At 43.6% G+C, this 7780-nt stretch overlaps 1 protein-coding gene across 1 annotated transcript in view; it reads right to left on the bottom strand.

Moving 5' to 3' along the window:
- Positions 1-5920: 5920 nt before the first annotated feature.
- LOC139931475 (RAS guanyl-releasing protein 2) overlaps positions 5921-7780 on the bottom strand; it is a 42722-nt gene continuing 40862 nt past the window's right edge. Inside the window, exon 17 of the mRNA XM_071924990.2 lies at positions 5921-7580. The gene's annotated coding sequence lies outside the window, so the exon portion shown is untranslated. The remainder of the gene's footprint in view (positions 7581-7780) is intronic.

The following is a 7780-nucleotide window of genomic DNA, read 5'->3' as shown; positions in this document are numbered from 1 at the left end:
GGCTTAAGTGGTCTTTAATAAAGGCGGGTTTTACATGCCTCTCAGGCATTTTCTCATAAAAACCTGAAAGGTTTTGGCCAGTCACCCCCTCTTATAGGCCTGTAAAACCTTAACATCCTCCTCTGACCACAATGACAACACGCAGCAGTCTTTAGCGGCGTTTTTTTTCTTTCGTGCCTCCGAGCGCCTCATAACCCTTGCATAATTGCCCCTCAGATGATGTTTTGTCCTAGTATCCCCAATTGCCCCTCCATTTTCTCGTTCTTTCTCTCTCTCTTTCTCTCTTGTCACTCGCCGCCCCGTGATTATTTTTGTCTCGAGCTTGATTTGATCAGAGGGGAAAGAGGGAGAGAGAGAGAGAGAGAGAGGGGGAGAGATCTGTGAATAACTTATGAGCGCTCCCTCCTCAAATTTGAGGCATTATGATATATTAGTTCCACTACTTTGCCATTCTGTGTCCACCGTCAAGGTGGGTTATGCAACTGAACAGGCGGGAGACAAAGCAACTATTTTGGGCGGGAGAGGGCCGTGTTTTCCTCGGAGGCATGAAGGAGGAGACGATTTGCCTCCAGGACAAAAAAGACAAATAAAAAAGACAAAAAAAAGAGGAAAGAACTGAAGCAGCAGAAGGATTGGTAACCAGCCTTTGATAGGAGGTGGAGTGAAAAAGACGAATAGTTACAAAGTACAAGTTGATAGCAGTTAGGGTGATTCAGTAGACAATATTGCGTGATGATTTGCGCTTAAGGAGATGGATAACGGCGTTTATTTTCCGATGGGTTTATTTTACCGTCTTCTCGCAGTTCACCTGACAAGTAGGTAGTGGTAATTCATCTGCTCACATATTTGGATTTCATATGCTTGGGATTCATTGGTAAAGGCACTCCATGCATCATTTAACAACTCATTCCGAAATCTAATAATCCCGGATTCAGTTCATTTTTCCATTGGGTTTTATTTAAACAGCTTCTCCTTGAAAGAAAGGCAAAGAACTAGCGGTTGATCTGAGACGTTTACATACAGTTTTTGGGGTTTTCACATGTTGGAGATGCCCACCATGCATCATTTAACATTTCATTCTGGAGCTGAATAATCCCAACCACGTCTTTGCTTAATGAACACCAAAGGGATAGTCAAGGGATGGTCAGTTCTGCTCCGAGGTGAATTACCCAGTTGGTGTTAATTTGTTAGCCAGAGCTAAGACTTTTAATAGGTTTCTTTTTTCCAGGATAGTAAGGCATGGGATGAGCTGCACTGCCCAATCCAAGAAGCTGTATGGTCTCCTTCTGTCTCTGTGTGTATGTGTGGATCTATTTATTGAAAAGACTCATGCTCATGCTGGTCTGTGTACGATTTTTATCTTAAATTCCAATGTAAAGTGGATTCAAAAGGGAATGGATAGTAAGAACTAATCACAAATTTATGTCCTCTAGTCATAAATTACCTATGTCGCCTATACTAGGATGGTTGGATGAATGAATGATTGAATAAATGAATGAATGAATGAATGAATGACTGAATGAATGAATGAATGAATGAAACTACAGAGCACAGAAATCACAGCATGAGTCAGGTGTTACAGACTGAATGGGGACTTTGATGCATTCAGTGGTGAAATATGACTGGCCTGTCAGAAATGATAGCCTGCAGTTAGAGTGTATAGCAGTATAGCAGGCACTTAATGTACACTTTTACAGCCTATCAGTGCTAAATGTCTGCGGTTTCATGAGCAGCTCAAAGCAGCAGTGTTTGATGTTTTTGAGCTTCAAAAAACAAGGGAACGGGGGATGAAGGGCAGAGGAACTGCTTTTTCTCTTCTTTTTTTTTTTTTTGAAGGGAACTCTTGACAACAGCGGCGGCCCCGGCTGTGCAGCCTGTAAATAGATAAGTCAGAGAGAGCGGGCGCACGGCTATCGCCGATGCCCCGGTCGCCGAAAAGATGCAATCTGCCGGTCCATCACTCAAATCGCACCGGCCCCGCTGCTGCTGAGGTTCGCCTCTTCTCCCTCCTCCTCCTCCCCCTCTCCCTCCCCTCCTTCCCTGTCCTGCGGCTTCAGGAATATTAAATATGCGAGCCGTCCCTGCTGCAGATGCAACGCCATTGATTATGTGTCAATCCCCCAGGCCGCAGTCAGTTGATTTGGTATCAGTGATGGTTTTCTCTCCAGCTGGCTAAATGAGACTTCTTCAGGCGGGAGCAGTGGGGCTTTGGCGGGGGGGGGGGGGGGGGGGGCGGGGGGGGGGGGGGGGGGGGATATGAATGAATATCTCTATAGTAGCGGTATTTAGCGGTTACAACACAGCCATTTTTCCCAGCGGAAGACATCCCAGCATGCAACACGTCTTCGCCCGAGCCTACTACTCGTGTCGTCCCCTCCCCATTTAAGGCATCAGAGACAGACAAAGCATTTAAAGCGGTTCTGCACATGACCTCGGTGTCTGCGTCATGTTCCGTTAAATTCAGGACGACGTGAAAGAGCCTCAGAGTATTGAAACCGTGCCGTTCGACCCGACTCCAGTGTTCCTTTAAATTTTTCAGCGTTACACAGTAGCGCTAACAGGTCTAACACTCATCCCACTGGGTTTCTTTGGCCCAAGTTAAATATTCTTAAAGCAATATTCATCATAACTGATTCGGCTCTAATGAGGATTCCAACCCCCTACGGTGTCGAGTGCTTCAACAGATTCAGCAATGAGCTTAATGCAATTAAGGCTGCAGCCGTCTCATAGAGCTCTTTCAACTTTGTGAAAGACTGTTTGCCCTGCTACTTCTTAAATGTGGACAAAGCCAGATAAGCTGAAGCCGGAGTGCCGGCAGCACTTTCGGAAGAACCTATTTGACTTGGGTTTGCTTGCCGTCAACTTCCTCGACGGTGTTGTTTGAATGTGAAGATTACTTTTTAAGCAGAGGTGACTGTGGATGGAGAGTCGGTATTCTTACCACGGGTGGGGAAAAAAGAAAAGGAGAACGAATGTAACATTTACTCTGTCTCTTTCTCTCAGGAATCCCACGCGCCGTGAAAGAAGGGTGTGAAAAGAGATAAAACGCAATCGTAACAGAGCTGGGAATCTGCATGCGCTGTGTTGGTATTTCATCACGTCACACCGCAAACTCTCATGACTTCAATGATAACGGATGGGCTTTTCTCGAGCTTGGAAGTGTGTGTGTGCGTGTGTGAGAGAGAGAGAGAGAGAAAGGGGGGGGGGGGAAGAGACTATGAAAGGATCGTTAACTTGAGAAAAGCATGTGATGTTGGATCCACGTTGCAACGTGTGCTTGACCACTCAAACATGAAGTTACATTTAATTTGATTTATGTATGTGCTAGGGCATATAGGTTTGATGTTATGGGAAATGGGCTGTTGCGAGGTGTGTGTGTGTGTGTGTGTGTGTGTGCCTCCTAACACCCTATAAAAGACAGAGAAACGCAGGGATTTGTTTTGTGCATTGTGATGGTGCATTGTGATTCACCATACCCCCTGACAGTGGCTGTTATTTGCCACATCACTAGCACCGTTCTCCACCTTCCTGGTAGGAGTGCTTCAGTCACACACGCTCCATTCAATAGCTCAACATTGCCACCAAGTGCTTAATTATTGCTATGACACCGCCTCTGCATGACAGTACCAGCCCCAGATGCTGACAGCCACTGTACCGCAAGAGGACGGCATTGCAAACGCATGTGCTGGTGGTTTTTCAAAGATGAACACACATCAAATCATACCAGAGCTTGGCTACGGTCCCAACTCTTTGATGAGGAGGACATCAAATCAATAATCTGTTCATTAGCCTTACAAGAGGAAACCTAAGACTGATCTGCTGCTCAAACAAGTCAATATTGCATGTAGTTACTCATTGTGCCAAATCCCTTTGTCCATCAGCGATAACCTTCTATGTCTATCAATAGCAGCTAAAATGCCTTCCTGCCAATATCTTGGACACAAATAGCCTCCTCTATAGCCGATCATGACGCTCTGCATTGCAATCTCTTTCTAATTGGAGCGGACTATAGGCCGGTACCATCTGTCAGGGGGAAAAAATGACTTCTTACCCAGAATGTGTAATGCGCATCAACTTCCCCCTGCAGACCTCAATAGGGCCAAATCTTCCCTAGATCTTTTTCTGTATTGGAATGGATTCTTTGCAATCAAGGTCACGGTGTGAGATTGCTAACAACGTGTGAGGCTGCGTCCCTCTTGCCTTCATTACTGCGTAATTAGCTGCGGTGCTATTCGATTTCCCTCATTTCAGCCTTTTCAGATCAATATCACTCAGGCTGCCAGCTAAATGGCCGTGCTGTTAGGAGGGTGTGTTTTTTTTTTTTTCCCGCAGCTGAATGGAAAGTATCAATCACTGGTCTAAGAGAGACGTTCAGAGGTACGGTAGGCCGCACACACTCGGAGAAAAGTGGCGGTGGAGAGATGTGGGGGCTGTGACAATGCTAAAACGCAGACCAAAGCGGAGTGAGACATGGATATTGCAAAGAGAATATTACATTACAGTGTCAGGTTTACGACTGTGGCAAAAAACGTAGACGGGTAGACAAAATCAAAACATGGGTTCCACTATTCTTCATGTCCTTTGCCTCCCACCGTCCAAAGACATGCAGGTCGGGTAGATTGGAGACTCTAAAATCTGTTGTCTATGTGTGTGATGGGATGGACTGGTGACCTGACCATGGTGTCCACCCAATACATGCCGGGATAGACTCCAGCCCCCCTGTGACCCGGAATGACCGAATCGCCTCTTCAAAGATTCCTTAGAAATCGTACTTCGGGGTAAATGCTTGATCATGCGATGAGAGTACTACAATCATCCGTGCGTGATTGAGGTCAGAAACGCCATCTTGCCCTTAACTACATATCTGATGTCATCACACCCAAGGTACGAACGCACCTCATCGACTCGCCGCTAGCCGACACAGTCCCACATGAGAGCGTTTAGGAGTATCATAGCATCGGGATGAAATTTGAGCAGACTCAAAGACTGGTTAGAGCCGGATCAATGTTCCTTCTCCCCCCACCGAACAGGATGTACAGGATGGGAACCAGGCAATCACAGGCCGCCATCGACTTCATCTCTGAGAGTAATTAGATGTGGCATCGACTGCAAGGCCCTTCTGAAGTTGCTTATTAATGTCTTCGATAATGGACACTGTATCTCGGGCACACGAGGGAGGATTGGGTGGTGGGAGTAGATTTCAACATGTGGAGTGAGGGAGTTTGGAAGTACTGCAGGTGAAGTTAGTTTCATATTGCTGTGGTTTTGATGTAGTTTGGTGTTAAAAAGGATTAGACTACATTTGCAGTTAAGAGCGAAGAACCAACTGATAACGCTGTTGCCTCACTGTTGGCTTTCTTTACCTTGTGATTTATTGAACTGAAGAATTTTTGATGGAGCGACGGATACTGTTTGATCACTCCGCATGAGTCTGAGGCTGTGAAAGATTAGTTTATACATCGCTGTTTTCGCATGAAAACTTTGAAAAACAGCCTTGCTTTTTGCTTGACGACTATGAATTTTTGAGTTTATCTAATTGTTTCTTGAAACTCAACCCAGTTCAACCCATTCAGGAGCATGTAATCCTTCAACTGAAGTTAAAATTGGAGTTTCAAGGTTTTCATAGTGATGATATTGGTAATGTTTGTAAAATTTGAAGTAAAACAGACCTGTATTTTGCGTCACAACAGGTAATGAAAGCTAAAATCAGCCTCTGCTCAAGTTTAAGTCAAACTGGTCAAACATCTATATATGAATACACAATTTACAATAGTAGAAATAGAAATTGAGGCTTTAAAAGGCTGCAAAGTGACAGTGGAAACAAGGCCACAGACTGACTGCAGGAGAAAGACAAGAGACATTTTTGCTTTTGTTCTACATCATTCTTATTAGTCACAGTAATTCTGAAGCAAAACACATATTAGAGTGACGCCTGCTGCATTTAATACTGAGGGGAATTCTCTGGGGGGGACCACAAGGAGTAGCACACGGCATCAGCCTGAAAGACTCATTCACAGAATAACAACAAATAGTCGAGCAGGGGCTGACAGAGAAGGACTGGCAGCACTTTAGAAATACCGAAAAAGAAAGAAACACTTGCGACAGCTGTGTGCGAGGAACACTCATTCAAGGACGAAACCAGCAGTTAACAATATGGCACTCAAGTCTGAATTAATCTCTCAACAGGAACAAAGCAACAGAAAATATTTACTGATGTCTCCAGTCTGGCATTCAAGACTTCATGTTTCCTAAATAAATGATAACTTGGCGTGCTACATAAAAAAAAAAAATCTTCAGTAACTGAGACATCTGGCCAGAGAAAGGAGCCATGAAGGAGGAAGCATGCGGGATAAAAAAAAAAAAAAACAGCGAAAACACAAACTCGCATCAAAATAGATTCTTAGGGTAATATCTTTTTTTCCCCACTGCTGTCAAGTGAAAACCTCATTACTCCCGTTTTTTGGTGTTATTCTCTTGATTATTTTATTCCTGCTGACAGTCCCGGCACTCCGGAGCTCATAAAACCCCCATCCCAAAAACGAATATATATCCTTTTAAAAGCAGCGCAGGCATCAAATGGACATATTAGACAGTTTCTTTGGGAAATATGAGTTTTTCATTCGACAGCAGCGTTTTACTGTTTCTGCTACATTCATAGTACTGCAGGAGGATAGGTTATCTATCAGTGCACTGGTACAAGACAGTACTGTATACTGACAACAACACCACAGCAATAACCATAGGACAGTTACTGATATTAAGGTAAACATGACAAAAATATAACAGTCCATTCATTCAAAGTCCATTGGAATTATAACTGTCATTTTGACTGTTTCTTTTGTTGGCAAGATGCTTGCTTTTGCCAATACGTTTCAGACGGTTACTGCAAATCCACAAGAGAATGTCTGGCTTTTTTTTTTTTTTTTCCTGACATCAAAATTGGTCCTATAATTGGTCCATCGAAATGTATTTCAAGACAAGATAATAAACAATAAAAAGCTGAGCCTCTCAGAAAAAGAAGACAGTAGCTTAGTCTGGGTGGCAGGTTTTACATTCTTGGCAATAACAGCACCTCTTTTTATGTTTTGAAGAAACATAGGTTATTATATATATATAGACAGCCATTCCAATCTGCAGCAAAGTGCGCTCAAAAATATGAATCCGTAAATCGACTGACTTCAAATTTCCATCCAGAAAATACAATTATGTGGATTTTTTTTCTTTTTTCATTATAATAAGTAATTAAAGTAGGCAGGAATTTACAGTATAACACTCTGGGTCGACATATAATCAAAATGCAGAGATTTTTTTTTTTTTACATAGAAAATCACATACAAAGACATTCCGTTTTGAGTTCACATTTCTCGTCACATTCATGTGTGTTGGGTGGAGGGAAGTTGCTGCTGGAGTAGCAGTGTGTGTCCACTGTGTGGCAGCATGTAGGTGTCCCGGCTTGTGTTCAGTGCAATGTCTTCTCCTTCTCAGTCTCGAGGGCCATTAAACTGACATACTGTAGCGCACTCCGCCTCTGGCTCCCAACGGTTGATTTGGCTTTTTGCACACCGACCACAGGAGGGATTCTGAAATAGAGAACTGGTGACTTTCATAGGTTTGTTGATCAAAATCACACCTCAATACAAGGCCTCCTGCACTAGAAAGAGGACTGTGATGCAATGAATGTTCAAAATGTTAAAGGTAAAATCCACCCTAAAACACTTAACACTGTTAAACACCAGCTATTGGTGATGCACCTTGCATTTCTGGGTCCATTTTGTAGAGA

This window comes from Centroberyx gerrardi, chromosome 23, assembly GCF_048128805.1.
Source record: "Centroberyx gerrardi isolate f3 chromosome 23, fCenGer3.hap1.cur.20231027, whole genome shotgun sequence".
Lineage (NCBI taxonomy): Eukaryota > Metazoa > Chordata > Actinopteri > Beryciformes > Berycidae > Centroberyx > Centroberyx gerrardi.
The sequence above is the reverse complement of the archived record's forward strand: the minus strand, read 5'-3'. Positions and strand labels throughout refer to the sequence as shown.